The sequence below is a fragment of the Salvelinus sp. IW2-2015 genome, linkage group LG28 (assembly GCF_002910315.2).
Source record: "Salvelinus sp. IW2-2015 linkage group LG28, ASM291031v2, whole genome shotgun sequence".
NCBI lineage: Eukaryota > Metazoa > Chordata > Actinopteri > Salmoniformes > Salmonidae > Salvelinus > Salvelinus sp. IW2-2015.
Genome location: NC_036868.1, coordinates 21,586,041 through 21,609,094, shown reverse-complemented (window position 1 = coordinate 21,609,094; position 23,054 = coordinate 21,586,041). Strand labels below are relative to the sequence as shown.

The following is a 23,054-nucleotide window of genomic DNA, read 5'->3' as shown; positions in this document are numbered from 1 at the left end:
TTCAGGCGATGTGTTGTGTGTGGTGTGTGTGTGTGTGTGTGTGTGTGTGTGTGTGTGTGTGTGTGTGTGTGTGTGTGTGTGTGTGTGTGTGTGTGTGTGTGTGTGTGTGTGTGTGTCGTCGGTGGTGCGTGCGTGCGCGTCGTGCGTGCGTGCGTGGTGCGTGGTGCGGTGGCGTGGCGTGCGTGCGTGTGCGTGCGTGGTGCGTCGTGCGTGGTCGTGCGTCGTCGGCGTTGCCCTCTCACACACGTTCTCAAGGTCTTCATGTGAAGCGGGAAACAGCGTCTGCAACACTCACACCTGTGTTAACGAGAGAATCACTGACATGATGTCAGCTGGTCCTTTTGTGGCAGGGCTGAAATGCAGTGGAAATATTTTTGGGGGGATTCAGTTCATTTGCATGGCAAAGAGGGACTTTGCAATTAATTGCAATTCATCTGATCACTCTTCATAACATTCTGGAGTATATGCAAATTGCCATCATACAAACTGAGGCAGCAGACTTTGTGAAAATTTATATTTGTGTCATTCTCAAAACTTTTGGCCACGACTGTACATTGGGCCTGTTACAATATATCAATCATGATGGATTTGATGACTACCTACTTAGTTAGATCAGATGTGTAGAACCAGTATCCTTCTCCTATCCCTCATGACATATGTTCCATTGACCTCCTTACCACATTTATATCCATGTCTCCTCTATCTGTCTTCAAAAGCACCACCATATAACCTAAAATCAACAAAAATGTGAAATCCTAGCAGCATAATAATAACAGCTTCCATGTTGGATCAGCAGTGTGAAGATGGCTTTTGTGTTGCTTAAACTGGTTTTGGCTCTACATGAGGCTGCCTGAGTTAATGTTCTTCCAATAGCCTTTTGATGAATGCGTTTTATGGATGGAGCCGAGGCCAAGGCTTATCAAGCCACTTCCTCTTTCCTTCTCCACTGGAATATGAGTCACTATGAGAAGACTGTTATATACAGACCACCCCCTTGACCTCTATCTCTGGCCTCCTTAGAGGAGTTATGGCCAAGGCAAGGGTGTAGCTCAGACACACACACACACACACACACACACGCACGCACGCACGCACGCATGCACACACGCACGCACACACACACACAAACACACACACTATTAACACTCACACAATAACACTGTGTGTAAAAACATACAGACATATTCACTCTGTATACACACACACACACACAAACACACACACACACATGTATTCACTCTGTGTACACACACACTGTTAACGAACACACAATAACACTATGTGTAAATACACACACGCACACACACACTCACACGTATTCACTCTGTATACACACACACACCCCACACACACACTGTTGACACTCACACAATAACAGTGTGTGTAAATACACATCCACACACACATCCATACACATCACACGAGTAACGATACTGTACTATTAATGTCACCACATTGGTCATACAGAACAACGTGAAAGCCACCCATGTTGCTGTTAGTCCTATCTGTAATCTAATTCAGTAATGGATGCAGGATGCAGCCAGCCATAGTGGGCTGGATCAATGAGTCCTTCCTAGTCTGTAGCACGCTGTACTGTGGTCACTGCTACATAGCCTTGAACACAGATCCACTGTTTGTAGGTTAGATCTCTGTCTATGCTGTTGGGTGTAGTATAGTGCTTGATGGGGTCATCGCTACAGTAGCACGGTGGGTATGTCTGTTCAGTACAATAGATGTCTGCCTATGCCGGTGGTCCTCTGTAGCTCAGTCGTTTGAACATGGGGCTTGCGACGCCAGGATAGTGGGTTTGATTCCCGGGACCGGTGGTGTGTAAAATGTATGTGTCACACRCATGACTGTAAGTCACTTTGGATAAAAGCGTCTGCTAAATGACATATATATTATTACAGTATATTTAAGCAATAAGGTACAAGGGGATGTACCACGGCTAGGTACTGTTCTTACACAACGCAACGTGGAGTGGCTGGCTACAGCTCTTAGCCGTGGTACATTGGCCATATACCACACACTGACAACTAAGGGCTGTTCTTAGGGCCGACACGGAGTGAAGGGCCAGTAAAACAGCCCTTAGGAGGGTGTTATTGACAATAATTCCCTGGTTTGAGGGCCTTATTGCTTCTTATTGCTTGTCATTGTTTCATTTGAGAAACGTTACAGTCTAGTCACGTATAGGCTGCATGGGATGGTGGAGATCACATTGTAATGTACATTGTTGCACAGGTCGGAGAGGAAGAGGGCAAGATTTAGACCAACTGTTGCAAACCAAATGCTAGGCTAGTGGCATGTTTTACAGGGGAGATGAAGTTTATGAATTGCCTGGCTGGGCAGTGGGATAGTGGATGCACATTGATCATTCAAATGGAACCGTTAACAGGCATTATCGTGGTGAGTAAACCAATCAGCATCCAGGATTTTCTATAAAATAATCTTAGTTGATTATTTTATATATTTGACATGTGATAAGGCCACTGTCACGATCGTCTTGCTGAGAGAAAGTGGACCAAGGCGCAGCGTGTGCAAAATACATTCTATTTTATTGTAGAGAAAGGGAAAAAACACGCAACAAACACTATAACAAACTGAAACAAAACAACAAACGAATCGTGAAGCTAATAACGTAAGTGCACACACAGGCTACAAACGTACAACATAGACAATTACCCACATTAACCTAGTGCCTATGGCTGCCTTAAATATGGCTCCCAATCAGAGACAATTAATGACATCTGTCTCTGATTGAGAACCATTCAGGCAACCATAGACACAGCTAGACACCTATATTAAACACAAACCCATCTACTCTATTTAACCCCCTAAACCATACAACCACCCTAGACACTACAAAAACACATACATTCCCCATGTCACACCCTGACCTAACTAAAATAATAAAGAAAACAAAGAATACTAAGGCCAGGGTGTGACAGCCACACAGGGACAGAGATCATTACAGACACCTGTGATCATCTGAAGTAGCCAAACGTGCCACCAGATGTCATGTGACAAACAAAAAAAACTTGACAGTTACCAGAAATATACCCTCCCTTTGCAACCCTAGGTTTGTCCTAAATAGCAGCCCAATCCCTATATAGTGTACACATGATCTTATGGGCCCTGGTCAAAAGTAGTGCACTGTATAGGGAATAGGGTGCCGTTTAGGACAAAAGAGGGACTGTGGTCATTGGTACAGTAGCCTTCTACAGTGGATGTCTGTTCAGTACTGCCGAGGTCTGTCTATGCCGTGTGTGTAGCGTCTGCGGCCCGGTGGCACTGGCTGCTTCCCAATGGCGTGCCGGTGGTTTTAGTAAGTGTATAAAACAGAGTGTGTGTGGTCGGGGGCCGACAGCGGTAATGTCCTCTGGCTCAGGGCGCTGTTGGACCAGGCTGCCAAGCGGCCCTCCCTCCCTTCCCACCTTCCCACTGTCGACAGGGGATTTGTGTGTGTGTGTTTTGGACGGCACTCAGAGGATCTGTACCTACTCTGTCTCTCACTACCCCCTCTGGCACACACACTCATTTCTGAGAATGTCACCAGAGACGTGGGGGGGTGGGGGGGGTGGGGGTCTGGATGGGGGAGTGTGTGTTTGTGTGTGTGCTTGTGTGCATGCCAACTAAGGCTAGTGGTCTATAGATCAGTATAAGGCGTGGAGGAAGGCTGTGTGAGAAAGAAACCTAAGCTGAGTGTTTTCTGTGGGGGGGTGTTTCTGTTTCTGCATGTTTTCCTCCAAGTCTGTGCCCTGCGGTAAGTGAAGGCAAACAGGCAGTAGGCAGACAGGCAGTAGGCAGACAGGCAGTAGGCAGACAGGCAGACGTGGGTCTCTGCTCTTGGGCTGTGTAGAGCCTGCTCTTGTTTTACAGCCTGTACCATTAAGGCTTAATTCTCCTGTGGAAGGCATAGACAATGGGCTCTCAAACTCATAACTGTGCGTGTGTGTGTGTGTGTGTGTGTGTGTGTGTGTGTGTGGGGTGTGTGTGGTGTGTGTGTGTGTGTGTGTGTGTGTGTGTGTGTGTGTGTGTGTGTGTGTGTGTGTGCGTGTGCGTGTGGTGTGCGTGTGTGTGTGTGTGTTCTCCACAGCACAGAGAGGCTGGGGTAGCAAGCACTGATTGTGAGTGTATGTGAGTGTACGAGCCTCCCTCAGCCAGGGAGCTCGATAAAAGTGACTCCTCCTCCTCGGACCACTGGAAGTGTGGAAGGATTTACGAGATGAGCCTGAGAGAGAGAGAGTTGGAGGGGAAATTAGAGAGGAGGGAGTGAGAGAGGGAGAGAAAGGGGACAGAGAGAGGGGAAGAGAGGGTGATGGAGGAGAAGGGGGTAGGGTAAGGGACGATGAAAGGGAGGAAGAGAAAGAGAAACCAAGCTGCGTTTTGAGGTATAGCCCGAGCGTCATAGCAGTGCCTTGCCTCGTAAGAAGGCTCTGCTGCATTGGCTGTCTGTCTGCCTCTCTTTCTCTGTGTCGGTCTGTCCATTTCTGTCCTTACACTGTCTTCAGAATGTGTGTGTAGCCCACTAGCATCGTATATCACTCAGTCACAGTAATTGTACTCCCTCTGCTACTCTGCTACTGCCTCCAATCAAGTAACAGAGAGAGAAGAGGGAGAAGTGAAAGAGAGAGAAGGGAGAGATAGGGGGAGGGAGTAGAAGAGAGAGAGAGAGAGAGAGAGAGAGAGAGAGAGAGAGAGAGAGAGAGAGAGAGAGAGAGAGAGAGAGAGAGAGAGAGAAAGAAGAGAGAGAAAGAAGAGAGAGTAGAGAGAGTAGAGGGACAAGGGATGGAGAGTGTCAGCCCCTCTACCATGTGCTGACAGACAGGCAGACACTCACATGGGTGCTGCACAACCACACCACCCCCTCCTTCTTATTCTGTCACTCCTCCTCTCCCTCTTTCTGTCTCTCTGTTGCTTTCCCTCCTGTTCTCCTTCTCGTGCACGCTGCTTCTCTGTTGCTCTTCCTCCCTAACTGTACTCTCTCTGTATCTCTCTGCTTGCTCTGTCGCTCACACACACTCTCAGATTGCCTGTGTGTGTGTGTGTGTGTGTGTGTGTGCTCGTGTGCACATGTTGAAGAGCTCGCTCAGTGCAGACTTCACTCTGAGGATGGTAAGTAGTGTCTTTCCTCCTGCGTTTTGAGAGTGTGTTTCTGGACTGTGTTGTTGGGAGTGTGTATGATGGAGGATTCTGTCTGTACATAAATTAGAGTGTTTACTGTCAGTATTTGTGTAGTGTGCCTGTGTGTGTGTCTACTGTATGCGCATGTGTGCATCTATACGCATGGCCGAGTGTGTGTGGTCTGATGATGATGATGATGGTGATGATGGTGATGATGATGGTTAGCCATAAACATGTACACAGCGATGATGAGGCTGTGTGATGGTAGGAAGTACACAGGGATGAGAGAGGAGAGGGCGGGCGAGGGGACATGCGTACGTTGACTGCGGGGTTGGGGTGAGGAGGRGGGAAGAAGGGGAGGAGGGGGAGGTGCAGGACTCACGTGCCTAGTGTGGTGGCCGTGTCGCTGCAGTATTCAAGAGAGAGTGAGAGACTGAGGGTTACATAAAGGCAGGGGGGAGGAGAGGGAGACAGGGACAGGCAGCTCCACTGGGCTCAATAGTCCCTCTGAGCCAGGGCCCTAGACTAGGGTCCACAACAGGAGCTGGTAGGGGACTGGATGGATGGAGAAATGGAAGGTATATACTGCAATACAGTAAAGACCAACAACGGCTAGAGATGCAGTGACACATGAACTCATAGATCTGGAAATTACAATGCAGTTTCTTATTTCTTATGTCAATGTCAATACCTATGAAGTGTTGAATGGAATTAGGGTTGGGCGGTATCCAGATTTTCATATCATCMTACCATCCTTCTCTCATCCCGGGATTTATGGTATTACCGGCTTAGTACACAAAGGGGCGACAAAAAAACTCAAAACACYCATTGGGTGTCTATTACCAGAATGCTAACAAAATTAGCACAAGTAATAGCGAGTTTTCATGGAGGCTGCTAGCTAAATATGCTAACGAGAGCAAACGAAAATAAACTAATTGCAAAGACAGGGAACCCAGCTCATAAAGTTATACATACAGTATGTAKGTAGGAGCTACCGAATGTCATTTTTTGTGAGTTTAGACATTTACAAGCGGATATGAACGAKAGACATTGTGGAGATGAACAAAGTTTTGACACGCGCTTGTCTGAAGGAAGAACAGTACTGGCACTGAAACAGCATGTGTACACGCTGTGTGGACTCTGAAGTCGCTAGTGTCACGTCCTAACCATAGTGCTTATGTGTTTTGCTTGTTTTAGTGTTGGTCAGGACGTGAGCTGGGTGGGCATTCTATGTTGTGTGTCTAGTTTGTGTCATGTTTTGTCTTTGATCATCATGTCTTGTCCCTGTGCTTCCCTCTGCTGGTCTTATTAGGTTCTTCCCTCTTTCTATACCTCTCTCTCCCCCTCCCTCTCTCCCTCTCTCGCTCTCTCTCTCTATCGTTCCGTTCCTGCTCCCAGCTGTTTCTCATTCTCCTAAACTACCTCATTTACTCTTTCACACCTGTCCCCTATTTTACCCTCTGATTAGAGTCCCTATTTCTCCCTCTGTTTTCCGCTTCTGTCCTTGTCGGGATTCTTGTTTGATGTTTGCTGTTCTGTGTCCTTGTTCCGCCCTGTCGTGTTTTTGCCTTCTTCAGATACTGCGTGTGAGCAGGTGTCTATGTCAGCTACGGCCTGTGCCTTCCTGAAGCGACCTGCAGTCTGTGGTCGCGTCTCCTGTCGTTCCTCTCTACTGACGAGAGGATTTCAGTTTCCTGTTTTGGATTTACCTTTGACAATATCCAGGAGAATCATTATTGTTTAATACTGGAATAAAGACTCTGTTTCTATTACGTCGCTTTTGGGTCCTCATTCACCAGCATAACAGAAGAATCCGACCAGATGGACCCAGCGACTATGGATTCTCTCAACACTGCCGTCGAGTTCCAGGGAGCAATGCTCGGCAGAACACGAGCAGGAATTGTTTGCTGCTCGTCATGCCGTTGAGACCCTGGCCGCTCAGGTCTCCGATCTCTCTGACGTTTCAGAGTCTTCGGCTCGTGGCCACCAGCTACTTCCTGGTCTTCCGGTTCCGGAACCTAGGGTTAATAACCCACCATGTTACTCTGGGCAGCCCACTGAGTGTCGCTCCTTTCTCACCCAGTGTGATATTGTGTTCTCTCTCCAGCCCACACCTACTCAAGAGAGAGAGCTCGGATCGCTTACGTCATATCACTCCTTACTGGTCAGCTCGGGAGTGGGGCACAGCTATCTGGGAGGCAAGGGCTGAGTTTTCTAACGATTATCAGAACTTTAAGAGGAGATGATACGGGTTTTTGATCGTTCAGTTTTTGGGAAGGAGGCTTCCAGGGCCCTGGCTTCCCTATGTCAAGGTGATCGATCCATAAACGGATTACTCTATAGAGTTTCGCACTCTTGCTGCCTCCAGTGACTGGAACGAGCCGGCGTTGCTCGCTCGTTTTCTGGAGGGACTCCACGCTTGAGGTTAAGGATGAGATTTCTCCCGGGAGGTTCCTTCCAGCGTGGACCTTTTGATTGCACTCGCCATCCGCATAGAACGACGGGTAGATCTTCGTCACCGAGCTCGTGGAAGAGAGCTCGCGTTAACGGTGTTTCCCCTCTCCGCTCTCAACCATCTCCTCCCACCGGCTCAGAGACTGAGCCCATGCAGCTGGGAGGTATTCGCATCTCGACTAAGGGAGAGGAACGGAGAATCACCAACCGCCTTGCCTCTATTGCGGTTCTGCTGGACATTTTGTCATGTCATGTCCAGTAAAAGCCAGAGCTCATCAGTAAGCGGAGGGCTACTGGTGAGCGCTACTACTCAAGTCTCTCCTTCAAGATCCTTTACTACCTTGTCGTCCATCTACGCTGGACCGGTTCGGATGCTTCCTGCAGTGCCTTGATAGACTCTGGGCTGAGGGTTGTTTTATGACGAAGCATGGGCTCGGAAACATGACATTCCTCTCAGACAGTTAGGGAAGCCACGCCCATGTTCGCCTTAGATGGTAGTCTTCTCCCCAGTATCAGATGTGAGAACACTACCTTTAACCCTCACAGTATCTGGTAACCACAGTGAGACCATTTCCTTTTTGATTTTTCGTTCACCTTTTACACCTGTTGTTGGGTCATCCCTGCTAGTATGTCATAATCCTTCTATTAATTGGTCTAGTAATTCTATCCTATCCTGGAACGTTTCTTGTCATGTGAAGTGTTTAATGTCTGCTATCCCTCCTGTTCTTCTGTCCCCTCTACTCAGGAGGAACCTGGTATTTGACAGGAGTGCCGGAGGAATATCATGATCTACGCACGGTCTTCAGTCGCGTCCAGAGCCAACTCTCTTCCTCCTCACCGGTCGTATGATTGTTGTATTGATCTCCTTCCGGGGACCACTCCCCCTCGGGGTAGACTATACTCTCTGTCGGCTCCCGAGCGTAAGGCTCTCGAGGATTATCTGTCTGTTTCTCTCGACGCCGCGTACCGTAGTGCCTTCTTCCTCTCCCGCCGGAGCGGGTTTTTCTTGTTAAGAAGAAGACGGTACTCTGCGCCCCTGCGTGGATTATCGAGGGCTGAATGACATTACGGTTAAGAATCGTTATCCGCTTCCCCTTATGTCATCAGCCTTCGAGATTCTGCAGGGAGCCAGGTGCTTTACTAAGTTGGACCTTCGTAACGCTTACCATCTCGGCGCATCAGAGAGGGGGACGAGTGGAAACGGCGTTTAACACTCCTTAGGGCATTTTGAATACCGGGTTCTGCCGTTCGGTCTCGCTAATGCTCCAGCTGTCTTTCAGGCATTAGTTAATGATGTACTTAGAGACATGCTGAACATCTTTGTTTTCGTTTACCTTGACGATATCCTGATTTTTTCACCGTCTCTCGAGATTCATGTTCAGCACGTTCGACGTGTACTCCAGCGCCTTTTAGAGAATTGTCTCTACGTGAAGGCTGAGAAGTGCGCCTTTCATGTCTCCTCTGTCACATTTCGGTTCTGTTATTTCCGCTGAAGGCATTTCAGATGGATCCCGCTAAGGTCCAGGCTGTCAGCGATTGGCCCGTCCCTAAGTCACGTGTCGAGTTGCAGCGCTTTCTCCGGTTTCGCTAATTTCTATCGGCGTTTCATTCGTAATTTCGGTCAAGTGGCTGCCCCTCTCACAGCTCTGACTTCTGTCAAGACTTGCTTTAAGTGGTCCGGTTCCGCCCAGGAGCTTTTGATCTCCTCAAGAAGCGTTTTACTTCCGCCCCTATCCTTGTTACTCCTGACGTCACTAAACAATTCATTGTTGAGGTTGACGCTTCAGAGGTGGGCGTGGGAGCCATTCTGTCTCAGCGCTTCCATTCTGACAGATAAGGTCCATCCTTGCGCTTACTTTTCTCATCGCTGTCGCCATCGGAACGCAACTATGATGTGGGTAACCGCGAACTGCTCGCCATCCGCTTAGCCATAGGCGAATTGCGACAGTGGTTGGAGGGGCGACCGTCCCTTTTGTCGTTTGGACTGACCATAAGAACCTTGAGTACATCCGTTCTGCCAAACGACTTAATGCACGTCAAGCTCGTTGGGCGTTGTTTTTCGCTCGTTTCGAGTTCGTGATTTCTTATCGCCCGGGAAATAAGAACACCAAGCCTGATGCGTTATCCCGTCTCTTTAGTTCTTCTGTGGCTTCTACCGATCCCGAGGGGATTCTCCCTGAAGGGGTGTTGTCGGGTTGACTGTCTGGGGAATTGAGAGACAGGTAAAGCAAGCACTCACTCACACTGCGTCGCCGCGCGCTTGTCCTAGTAACCTTTTGTTCGTTCTGTCTCTACTCGTCTGGCTGTTCTTCAGTGGGCTCACTCTGCCAAGTTAGCTGGCCACCCCGGCGTTCGGGGTACGCTTGCTTCTATCGCCAGCGGTTTTGGTGGCCTACTCAGGAGCGTGACACGCGCCGTTTCGTGGCTGCTTGTTCGGACTGCGCGCGAACTAAGTCAGGTAACTCTCCTCCTGCCGGTCGTCTCAGACCGCTTCCCATTCCTTCTCGACCATGTTCTCACATCGCCTTAGACTTTATTACCGGTCTGCCTTCGTCTGCGGGAGACTGTGAGAGCCGCCAATAAACGTAGGATTAAGAGTCCTAGTATTGTCCGCGGCAGAAGTGTGGCTTTCCACTCGTAACCTTCCCCTTACGACAGCTTCTCGCAAGTTGACTCCGCGGTTCATTGGTCCGTTCCGTGTCTCTCAGGTCGTCAATCCTGTCGCTGTGCGACTGCTTCTTCCGCGACGAAGATCCGCGTCCACCCTGTCTTCCATGTCTCCTGTGTCAAGCCTTTTCTTCGCGCCCCCATTCGTCTTCCCTCCCCCCCCCCCGTCCTTGTCGAGGGCGCACCTATTTTCAAGGTACGGAAGATCTTGGACATGCGTTCTCGGGGACGTGGTCACCAGTACTTAGTGGATTGGGAGGGTTACGGTCCTGAGGAGAGGAGTTGGGTTCCATCTCGGGACGTGCTGGACCGTGCGTTGATTGATGATTTCCTTCGTTGCCGCCAGGGTTCCTCCTCGGTGCGCCAGGAGGCGCTCGGTGAGTGGGGGGGGGTACTGTCATGTTTTGTCTTTGATCATCATGTCTTGTCCCTGTGCTCCTCTGCTGTCTTATTAGGTTCTTTCCCTCTTTCTATCCCTCTCTCTCCCCTCCCTCTCTCCCTCTCTCGCTCTCTCTCCTATCGTTCCGTTCCTGCTCCCAGCTTTTCTCATTCTCCTAAACTACCTCATTTACTCTTTCACACCTGTCCCCATTTTACCCTCTGATTAGAGTCCCTATTTCTCCCTCTGTTTTCCGCTTCTGTCCTTGTCGGATTCTGTGTTTGATGTTTGCTGTTTCTGTGTCCTTGTTCCGCCCTGTCGTGTTTTTCCTTCTTCAGATACTGCGTGTGAGCAGGTGTCTATGTCAGCTACGGCCTGTGCCTTCCTGAAGCGACCTGCAGTCTGTGGTCGCGTCTCCTGTCGTTCCTCTCTACTGACGAGAGGATTTCAGTTTTCCTGTTTTGGATTTACCTTTGACAATATCCAGGAGAATCATTATTTGTTTAATACTGGAATAAAGACTCTGTTTCTATTACGTCGCTTTGGGTCCTCATTCACCAGCATAACAGTTTGTCTGTTTCTGTGTTCAGCCTAATATGGTTCTCAATCAGAGGCAGCTGTCAATCGTTGTCCCTGATTGAGAATCATATATAGGTGGCTTGTTTTGTGTTGGATTGTGGGTGGTTGTTTCCTGTCTCTGTGTTTTGTCTGCACCAGATAGGGCTGTCTCGGTTTTCACATTGTTATTTTGTTACTTGTATTAGTGTTACTGTTTATTCGTCTAATTAAACATGTTGAACACTAGCCGCGCTGCATTTTGGTCCTCTCCTTCACCTATGGAAGAAAACCGTGATAGAATCACCACCAAACTCGGACCAAGCAGCTGGAAACAGGCAGCAGCGACAGCAGCAGCGGGTACCAGGAGGAATGGACATGGGAGGAAATTCTGACGGAAAAGGACCCTGGGCAGAGCCAGAGGAGTGTCGCGCCCCAAAGCGGAGCTGGAGGCAGCAAAAGCGAGAGGCGGCATTATGAGGCGCTAGCAAGGCAGAGCGGCTGGAAGCCCGAGAGGCTCACCCAAACATTTATTGGGGGGGGGGGCTAAAGGGAAGTGTGGCGAAGTCAAGTAGGAGACCTGCGCCAACTTCCCGGGCTTACCGTGGAGAGCGAGAGTACGGCAGACACCGTGTGGTGCGGAAGAGCGCACGGAGCTCCTGTACGTGTGCTTAGCCCGGTGCGGTACATTCCAGCTCCACGTATCGGCCGGGCTAGAGTGGGCATCGAGCCAGGTGCCATGAAGCCGGCTCAACGTATCTGGCCTCCAGTACGTCTCCTCGGGCCGGCATACATGCACCAGCCTTACGTATGGTGTCCCCGGTTCGCCAGCACAGCCAGTGCGGGCTATTCCACCTCGCCGCACTGGCCTGGCTACGGGGGCATAAACCAGGTACGGTTGGGCAGGCTCAGGGCATAAGAGCTCCTGTACGCCTTCACGGTCCGGTATATCCGGCGCCACCTTCCCGCCCCTGTCCAGTACCACCAGTGCCTACACCACGCACCAGGCTCTCTGTCGCTCTCCAGAACTCTGTTCCCTCCACGCACTCTCCCTATGGTGCGTGTCTCCAACCCAGTACCTCCAGTGCGGTACCACGCACCAGGCCTACTGTGTGACTCAGCAGGTCAGAGTCGGCCGTCTGTCCAACGCGTCTGCACTGCTCCTCTGCCCAGCGCCGTCTGCACTGCACTGCCTGCCCAGCGCCGTCTGCACTGCCTGGCCTGCCCAGCGCCGTCTGAGCCATCCGTCTGCCCAGCGCCATACTGAGCCATCCGTCTGCCCAGCGCCGTCTGATCCATCCGTCTGCCCAGTGCCATCTGAGCCGCCCGTCTGTCCCGAGCCGTCAGAGCGCCCGTCGTCCGAGCCGTTAGAGCCGCCCATCTGTCCGGAGCCGTTAGAGCCGTCCGTCGTCAGAGCCCTAGAGCGTCCATCAGTCAGGAGCTGTCAGAGCCGCCAGCCAGTCAGGAGCTGCCAGAGTCGCCAGCCAGTCAGGAGCTGCCAGGACCGCCAGCCATTCAGGAGCTGCAGAGCGCCCGCCAGTCAGAGCTGCCAGAGCCGCCGCCAGTCAGGAGCTGCCAGAGCCGCCCGCCAGTCAGGAGCTGCCAGACCGCCCTCCAGTCATGAGCTGCCCTCCAGTCATGAGCTGCCCTCCATTCATGAGCTGCCCCTCAGCCCGGAGCTGTCCCTCAGCCCGGAGCTGCCCCTCAGTCCGAGCTGCCATTAGTCCGAGCTGCCCTTCAGTCCAGAGCTGCCTCTCTGTCAGGAGCTGCCCTTCAGGTCCGGAGCTGCCCCTCTGTCCTGAGCTACCTCTCTGTCCTGAGCTACTTCTCTGTCCTGAGTTACCTCTCTGTCCTGAGCTACCGCTCTGTCCTGAGCTGTTCCTAAATCTAGGAGGGACCTTTGTGAAGGTTCCTATACCAGGGTCAGGGGCGAGGGTCGCCACTCAAAGGACGCTAAGGAGGGGGACAAAGACAATGGTGGAGTGGTGTCCTCGTCCTGCGCCGGAGCGCCACCGCGGACAGATGCCCACCAGACCCTCCCTTGAGTTTTGGGGGGGCGTTCGGAGTCCGCACCTCAGGAGGGGGGTACTGTTCACATCCTGACCATAGTGCTTATGTGTTTTGCTTGTTTTAGTGTTGTCAGGACATGAGCTGGGTGGGCATTCTATGTTGTGTGTCTAGTTTGTCTGTTTCTGTGTTTCAGCCTAATATGGTTCTCAATCAGAGGCAGCTGTCAATCGTTGTCCCTGATTGAGAATCATATATAGGTGGCTTGTTTTGTGTTGGGGATTGTGGGTGGTTGTTTCCTGTCTCTGTGTTTTGTCTGCACCAGATAGGGCTGTCTCGGTTTTCACATTTGTTATTTTGTTACTTGTATTAGTGTTACCGTTTATTCGTCTAATTAAACATGTTGAACACTAGCCGCGCTGCATTTTGGTCCTCTCCTTCACCTATGGAAGAAAACCGTGACAGCTAGGGTAACATGTCTGCCTGCTCTGATTGGAGAAGAGAGGGGAGGAGCAGACAGGCCGACAACTGAGTGGACAAAAAACACAAGGAAATCAAGATACAGATAGCTCATCCAAAGTGCTTTGACTTCCCAAACACGGCAGAAAGCTAACACAATATGACGCCCCGTCACCTTATTAATACAGCCACTTGCTTAGATAACTTGCAAGTTAAACTTAGGGGTCGCATTAACGCAGAATTCTGTTTTTCACACAGGAAAAAATTATAAAACACATGAGAAATATATTGATGCCAGATGTAAAATGCTTCAGTTTGTGCTTCAGATGAGAATTCACCAACAGGCATTATACCAGCAGACTCTGACTGATGTGGAGCTACTTTTCTTGGTGTTAATAGCCTACTTTTCTCCGGTAAAATGAAAAATTTACTTTAAGCAAAACATTAGGAAATTTAGCTGGCTACATTCTTTCTATGATAAACATTATCTTCAGAGTTTGTGCTGTTAGGTGACCTAAACTGGGACAACACCCCAGCCATCCTACAATCTAAGCTTGATGCCCTTAATCTCATTTCTCCTTCAACCAAATCCGGATAGGTGATGTTCTGAAAGAACTGCAAAATCTGGACCCCTACAAATCAGCCGGGCTAGACAATCTGGACCCTCTCTTTTTAAAAAAGAAATTGTTGCAACCCCTATTACTAGCCTGTTCAACCTCTCTTTCGTATCGTCTGAGATCCCCAAAGATTGGAAAGCTGCTGCAGTCATCCCCCTCTTCAAAGTGGGAGACACTCTAGACCCAAACTGTTACAGACCTATATCTATCCTACCCTGCCTTTCTAAGGTCTTCGAAAGCCAAGTTAACAAACAGATCACCGACCATTTCAAATCCCACCGTACCTTCTCCGCTATGCAATCTGGTTTCCGAGCTGGTCATGGGTGCACCTCAGCCACGCTCAAGGTCCTAAACGATATTGTAACCGCCATCGGTTACATTGTTTCCAGTATTTTTGTCCTCACTTACTCCTGCCGTCTTGCTCTGAGTTTGCCTGCSGGGGTTGTACCCTAGCCTAGCCTAGAAAACATTCAGAAAACAGAGACCATTCAATAGTATCAGAGACAGAAACAGAGTGGAGTGGATGAGACTGAATGGAGGCTCTGCGTTGACCCACTGCATTCAAAGTACTGTAGGGCTGTTCATTCCCCAAGTGGGCCCATGCAAACCATTGAGAATGGTGGGCAGACCCAGAGAACCATGAACACACACACACACACTCTACTGCGTTACCCCCTTCCCTCCACTGCACCACTCTCACTAGCTCATGGTTTACTACTACAATAGGACTTATTATCATTTCTACATGGAGCCGACTGCAGCTGCAGCCTTTTGAATTGAATAGCCGAGAGGATTTGATGTGCAAACATCCCTTCGCTCTGGTCGCTATTCCATTGTGCATTCCTGCCACAGCCTCATGCGGTCTTTCCCTTACAATTCCCAGAGTGGCAGTTTAGAGTGGATCTCTCAGACTGTTAGACTTAGGCTGAATCTGAAATGGCACCCTGTTTCCTATGTAGTGCACTACGTTTGACCAGAGCCTTATGGGTCCTGGTCAAAACTAGTGCACTACATAGGGAATAGAGTGCCATTTAATGCGCAGTCTAAGTAATAGATGATTTTAAAGACTTCTGAAGATGCTTGGTGTTAGAATATCAAGGTTGGCCGAGGCATATGGTGGGTTGGCTGAAGCATACTGGTCAGATCTTTTGGGGAATTAGAGGGGAGCAGTTGTTTGCTGGTCTGCCATTGGTCATTTTGGAGGGCAATGGTTTTCTGGTCTGTCATTGGTCAGTGTTGGAGAGGGCAGTAGTTTTCTGGTTTGTCATTGGTCATTTTGGAGGGCAGTGGTTTTCTGGTCAGTCATTGGTCATTTTGGAGGGCAGTAGTTTTCTGGTCAGTCATTGGTCATTTTGGAGGGGCGTGGTTTTCTGGTCAGTCATTGGTCATTTTGGAGGGGCGTGGTTTTCTGGTCAGTCATTGGTCACTGTCGGAGAGGGCGTGGTTTACTGGTCTATCATTGGTCAGCTTTTGAGGGCAGTGTTTGTCTAGTCTGTCATTGGTCAAATGAGTGTTTGTGTGGGCTACAATAGATTGAAATACTTGTACTTTTGTACTTAATGAGGTTATCATCATAGTAAAATAGGAATTTCCTTAAATATGTCTTTGAATGGATCCCCATATCACATTGATACCCTCCCATTCATCAGGCTACAGAGCAACTATGGATAGACTGGTCTGAGGTCTACAGTTCAGTCTACAGACCAAACAGGGGATAGACAGTTATGGGTATGGTAATGTGATAGTTTGTATTATGTTTTCTATGTAAAAATGATGAGCTCCCGAGTGGCGMAGCAGTCTAAGGCACTGCATCTCAGTGCAAGAGGCGTCACTATAGTACCTGGTTTGAATCCAGGCTGTATCACATCCGGCTGTGATTGGGAGTCCCATAGTGTGGCGCACAATTGGCCCAGCATCGTTYGGGTTTGGCTGGAGTAGGCCGTCATTGTAAATAAGAATTTGTTCTTATCTGACTTGCCCCAAAAAAAACATCCAAACAATTTTGTAGAGTAAGTTGCTGATTAACGGAGGGTAAACTGTCACACAATTGAAATGTTTTCTATGTACAACATCTTTCCTACTGTAAGTAAAGGTTTTGGTGATTTGCTTTGGGTCATTCACACACACACACAATACCACACACACCACACACACACACACACACACACACACAACACACCACACACACACACACAACACACACAATCATCAACAAAATAGATGGTCAATTGCAACAATTCCAATAAATCAAATTGACCAGTGTAACTGTGCTTTCCTCTGGTCCTCAGTCAGGAGTCTCAGCTTTACCGTGTTGTCCTGTACTGTACTATATGTGTCATAATGCCTGACCCTCGGCTATGCTGACTTACCTGAGACAGACACACTGATGCTGCATTCATGTGGAAACTAGGAACTGGGAAACTGGGGGTACAACAACGCTATCCGAGTTTCCCACTTGAATGTAACACTTGGAAAGCAATTTTGGATGTTGTCTTGATGCGTCTGAGCTGCTTTATGGCAGTGTTGGTCTTGAGAATGCGATAATTTTGACACCGCATGAACACGGCATGAGACAGGGGCACTGTCTGTCTGTCTCAGTGTCCGTCTGTCTGTCTGTCTGGCTTCTGGCTGTGTTAACCCTGTTCTTTTCTCCCCTTCTCCTTCTCCTCCTCCTCCTCCTTCTCTCTTGTGGCACCAGGCGCGGCTCCCCTCCTGTTCATCCACCCTAAGCATTGCTGAGGTACTCTTGCAAACCTACTAAGGAATCGCCATGGCCACCGTCGTCATGACGTCGTCATGGCATCGTCATGGCATCGGTTACCATGGTCCCCCCTCCTCGTTCACCTGGCATGTTTGCGCAGTCACTCCATCCCTCCTTCCTTCTTCCTTCTTCCTCTGTTTTGCATAATGTTCCTCCTCCTTCTTCCCTTTATCTGTATGTCTGCCCTGCATGCTGCCCCTGCTAGGTGGAAGGACACAGTCGTCTCTCGGAGTACTRCAAATCCCAGAATCATTTGCATTTTTAAATCTCTTCCTGTATCAGAGTATGTACAGGCCTTTTGACCAGTTTCATGTTAACATTTGGACCATAGTGTAATCGAACGCATCATATCGTCTGAGATACCCTAAATTGTATCTAATTGACTCCCTCCCTCCCCACACACAGCTCCACTCACGTCATCACCTCACCACCCACTCACACCTTCTGCCATGTGACATGTGACTCAGTGACGTTCCAAATACAGTGTTAGAGTTGAAACGTCATGGTAGCCGTCTCGCTGTGCGGCGGCAGCGGTGCTTGTACCAACAATGCATTGCTCTACCCTTCAGCTGGTTTTGAGGTAGGCTTGCTCTTACTCAGCATTGTGACAATATCTCTAACAGATACCTCTCCTGTGCTTGATTTATTGTTAGTGAGATTGATGATTGGGAAGGGATATGGTATCCATCTGCAATAGATGGGCAGTGGGAGGACACAATAGATCTCCTGTAAGTAGCATTTATTTATAAAAATAAATAGAAAGTTGGACACTAATGCAGGGTTGTCAAGCTAATTTTGCCCGTATTCAGTCTTCATTGAGGTCCGGAGGGCCACACTGAAAATGTGTTATATTTCCATGCAGTTAAAATGAGCGTAAAATAGTCCTCTACACATTGTTTCTGGAATGTTCTATGGTCCCTGACTGTCTAGCTTTCATTTCAGTGATTAGTGAGCTGGACACAGTCAACTGGATGAATGTAGGTCCATTATCATTCTACACATTTGGTTTTAGTCATGTTAAAGTATATTGAGTTTGTTCGTTGCGCCCTAAATTTATTTTTGCAAAATGTCAAATGGCAAAGATTGGATCCCCTCGTGTGCCCGGATCTGCGGACCAAATGTTTGACACTCCAGCTCTAATGGCTCGGATGCAATAAGTTTAATAAACCAATGTTTTGACAGCTTAAGCACAGGCCTTCAGTAGGGTTTCATCTGATTTAGGGTCAGCTTTCTCTACCCTTGCAGCAACCAATAATGTGAGTTATAACTGACCTTGGATCATTTTAGAGAGAAGATACAGGAACCATATGTCAAACACTGAAGAGAAAAGAGGCACATTTCCACCAGTACACCAACACAAACAAAGCTAATATCACTCTCCTCCGCTCACTAACACTAACTCACTCTCAGACCCATGCTAAACGTGCTCTAGGTTGGAGCAAAAAGTTGCCATCACATTATTTGGTTAATATTTCATCAATTTTTGTTTCTGTATTGTCAGAATATTGGTCTTTTTTTGTTGTTGTTTGAACTGATTTCTGTAATGGTGTCACCTCAGTAGTCCTGGGTTGTGTGTGTGTGTGTGTGTGTGTGTGTGTGTGTGTGTGTGTGTGTGTGTGTGTGTGTGTGTGTGTGTGTGTGTGTGTGTGTGTGTGTGTGTGTGTGTGTGTGTGTGTGTGTGTGTGTGTGTGTGTGTGTGTGTGTGTGTGTGTGGGGGGGGGGTGTGTGTGCTATATGTGTGTCTGTGTGTGTCTATATGTGTGTCTGTGTGTGTGTCAGGCCACAACTATGTGTACTATTGTACTGTACCAGGACATTTGAGTGTGTGTGTACATGTATATGTGCGTGCCTGTGTGTGTGTGTACCAATATGGGACGTGTGTGTGATGCATGAAGGCGAGTGACCTATCCTGTGGCTTCCTCCAGGCCTCACGGAGAGAGTTCAGGGCTCACCTGGATGAGGTCATCACGCTCAAGTCAAGGTACTCTACCTTGGACCAGGTAAACCCCCTTACATTCTTCCTACTCTCCTCTATACCGGCATGCGGGCCTCGCTCCTCACCATAGACACAGGCACAGTCACCACACAGCACTAGGCCTCAGAGAAACAAAAGACACCTGTTAGAGACCCCTGACAGACATCCAGAGGTACGTAGACACACAGGGGAGGTGCCAGGATCCACAGCCCACAGAGGACTCGCCATCTCAGGCAGCCTGCTCTCGGCGGCTCCCCTTTGTGGTGATGCAGTACTGGAGCTCATCTACAGGAAAGATAGTGAGAGACTGTAGGGAAGAGAGGGAGGAGAGGCAGGAGAGGCAGGAAGGTCACGTGGATGTATTGCCTAGGGGAGCAACACACAATATGAAAGGTTCCAGTAGGAATTTGGCACACAGAGTAGTTTGGGTAATGTAGTCTTTCTAGGCGTTTTGGCTTGATCTGTTCATAACAATACCTCTCTCTCACCAGGCATTTTAGCAAAGCCCATACAATGAACAGTACAGTAGGCTTGGAGATAGAGTGTTCAGTACATCCCCTGCTCAGGCCTCTTAGAACTCCACCAGCGTTCATTCTCTCTCATCCGTCATCCATCTAGTCGTGTGTGTGTGTGTGTGTGTGTGTGTGTGTGTGTGGTGTGTGTGTGTGTGTGTGTGTGTGTGTGTGTGTGTGTGTGTGTGTGTGTGTGTGTGTGTGTGTGTGTGTGTGTGTGTGTGTGTGTGTGTGTGTGTGTGTGTGTGTGTGTGTGTGTGTGCAGCTGGGCAGGGGAGCAGTTCTTGTAGGTTTTTGTTGTGCTTTTTATGTGGTGTTGTGCTTTTGTTCAGTCTATGAGAGATGTGCACATCATGTCCTTGTACCAGAGCATAGCTGTGTGTGTGTGTGTGTGTGTGTGTGTGTGTGTGTGTGTGTGTGTGTGTGTGTGTGTGTGTGTGTGTGTGTGTGTGTGTGTGTGTGTGTGTGTGTGTGTGTGTGTGTGTGTGTGTGTGTGGTGTGGTGGTGTGTGTGTGTGTGTGTACGGGCGTGCACACGTGTGTGTAGGTGCGTGCGTCTGTGTGTATGCGCGTGCTTCTCTCTGTGTGTGTGTGTGTGTGTGTGTGTGTGTGTGTGTGTGTGTGTGTGTGTGGTGTGTGTGTGTGTGTGTGTGTGTGTGTGTGTGTGTGTGTGTGTGTGTGTGTGTGTACCACAGTAGCTTGCACTCAGTTTAGCCAGAGGAAGTGCTGTGCCAGCGTGGCGTCACTCCTATGGGATGCTCGTCCCTATCCGCGAATCGACCCTTGAGTAGTGTAGAGGGGCATCTCTCACCCCCCTCACTCTCTCCCTCCCTCGCTCCCCCCCTCTCCCCCTCTGTCCCCCTTAGGTCTTGCTCTGGCAAGTGAGTGTTGTCTTTTGAGGGCCACAGAAGCATTTGTCCCGTCCTTCCCCACTCTGTCACTATCCTCTCTTCCATCCCTTTCTCCCGTAGGACAGAGTGGTGCTAGAAGGGTTTTGAACTCCTCTCTCCTTTCCTCTCCTCTCCTAGTCTTGCGTAGACACAGCTCCAAAATAACCTGGTTGTCACACCTGCCTTGGAAGTCTGGAGAAGTTTGTATTGCAAAAACGCGGTTTGAATGGACAGTAGGATTTTGATTGGATGTTACATTTCAAGAACCCTCCCCACATGCTCGTTGGTGCTACGTGTTATGTTCGTCACTGCTTTCAGACCGGGTAGGACACATTTTGCAGTGAGTTGTTCTGTGTGCTAGTTTGCAACATGGCAGAAAGTGGTAAAAAACCTGGAGGAAAAAGTGAATTGTGTGCTCCATACACAACCAGTATATGGACACATGTTTACCCGTCTTTCCTCATGTCCTGTTGCACCTACTGCACTAATCTAGTGAGTACCTCTGGAGCTCCGCCCAAGCAAGACACTTGATTGTTTTGATATTTTGCAATGCGTCACTGATTTAAAGCGGGTTCCAAATTCCACTCCTATTTAGCAATTTTTCTACCCTGGACTTCCCTGGCTTCCCATGTAAGGACGAGGCTACTCCTCCCGTTCTCTCCTCCCCTCCCTGCCCCATGTCACMTCCCTCTCCTCTTCCTCTCCTCCGAAATCCCCCTCTTTGCATAATTTGTCGGACAGCGCCTTTGTTTTTTGCTGAGCCCAGCACAGAAACACAGGAACAGTGGCTGTTCCCTCGTCCCCGCGAGCCGCTTGTTTACCTCGTCCGTTATTGGCCAATTCCTTTCCCCTAGGCAGCGGTAAGCTTAGCGGCGTCCGTGTCTCGCCGTAGCCGTCCACTCCGAGACCTTTCTCCCTGACTCGGCCTCCGTGCTCGCCACTCGCTATTCCACATGCGCCCCCTCCGCCATTGATCTCTGTGGACGATCGCCATGACAACCCATCGTCAGGCCGTTTCCGCGGCGACTATCGGGTTGCCGTGTAAAGCAATTATGGTTGTTTTCCATGTGTGTGTGTGTGTGTGTGTGTGTGTGTGTGTGTGTGTGTGATGTGCGTGTGCGTGCGTGTGTGTGCGTGTGTGTGTGGTGTTGTGTGTGTGTTGTGTGTGTGTGTGTGTGTGTGTGTTGTGTGTGTTATTATCTGTTCCATTAAGGTTCAGTTTAATAGGCTGGTATAGTCAGGATTTTGCCTAAGGTAGGCATTTGCTGCAGGGCCTAAGAGCTCTGCTACACACACACCGACAGACAGACACACCACAGACAGACACACACACAGACAGACACACACACATGGGACAATTAGCGTTACTCACATGGGACACAAAGCAAACACACCCTTCAATCAGTTCTACTACACACACAGCATACTCATACATGATATATAAACACTCTCATTCAGCAGTTCACATGTTCTTCAAAACAATCAATGGCAGCCGTCCCAGTCAAAATACACCTACACACACTCCTGGCACAATATACGCTACATGCAGTGTGCCTCAAATAGACTATTCAGTAATTCCTTCTTTTGAATTACACTGTTGGGCATAAAGTCATATTCACTTTTCCACACTGCAGTGTGTGGTGCGTGTGTGGATGTCGTGTGTGTGTCTTGTGGTCTATGTGTGTCTGTGTGCTGTGTCTGTGTGTGCCTGCGTGTGTGCGTGTCGGTCGTGCGTGCGATGCGTGCGTGCGTGCGTTGCGTGCGTGCGTGCGGCGTGCGGCGTGTGCGTGTGTATGTGTGTGTGCTGTGTGTGTTGTGTGTGTGTGTGTGTTGTGTGTGTCTGTCAAGTGTCTGTCTTACTTAGTGTCTGTACGCAAACTGTTTGATTTAAGTGACCTGTACTAAAACTCTGTGTGTATGTGTCTTACATTTTGTGTCACTCATGCATACATATACCTCTCTTTCTCGTTTCCAAGGAAAGGGAGGGAGGAGAGAGGGAGGGAGAGAGGGAGGGAGAGAGGGATAGAGGGAGAAAAGGTGGAGTGTATGATGTCATGCTTTGCTCTACCCTGTTTCTCCAACACATTTGCTTCTGCACCCTTTTCTGCACTTTTTCTCCGCACCTCTCTCACTCTTTCCTCTCGGTGCTCTTTCGTCTGTCCACATAAAGTCGTTGTGCTCTCTCTCTCTCTCTCTCTCTCTCTCTCTCTCTCTCTCTCTCTCTTCTCTCTCTCTCTCTCTCTCTCTCTCTCCTTCTCTCTCTCTCTCTCTCTTCTCCCTCTCTCTCCATGGCTTTCTGGTGGTAAATCTCTTAGTAAGTGTGTTGTCTCAGTGAAGTTCTGTTGTCTGTCTCTTTCCACCTGTGTTGTGTGTCTCACACTCTGTCCATCCTAGTGCCACCAATGTAGCAGCATCATCCACCGTTCTCATACGGTTATGCCCAAACGTTCACATGAATGTTAAGGAGCCGTTTAGCCTAGATCACTGACCCGATCCCCCTCCCGCTTAGTATAATATCACGTTAGTATACGCTAGTGAGGAACAGAGTTGTTGACAAGTATAGAGAATATAACAGATTTGCTGTTAAGTTGACTTTCGAAGGCGTTCCCTTGCAGACTGCTAGATCGATTTCATTAGAACCGAATCTCTCTTCTG

General features: G+C 49.1%; 1 pseudogene; it reads left to right on the top strand.

Annotated features, from left to right (window-relative positions):
* LOC111954124 (gephyrin-like) overlaps nucleotides 1–23,054 on the top strand; it is a 151,094-nt pseudogene that overhangs the window by 76,771 nt on the left and 51,269 nt on the right.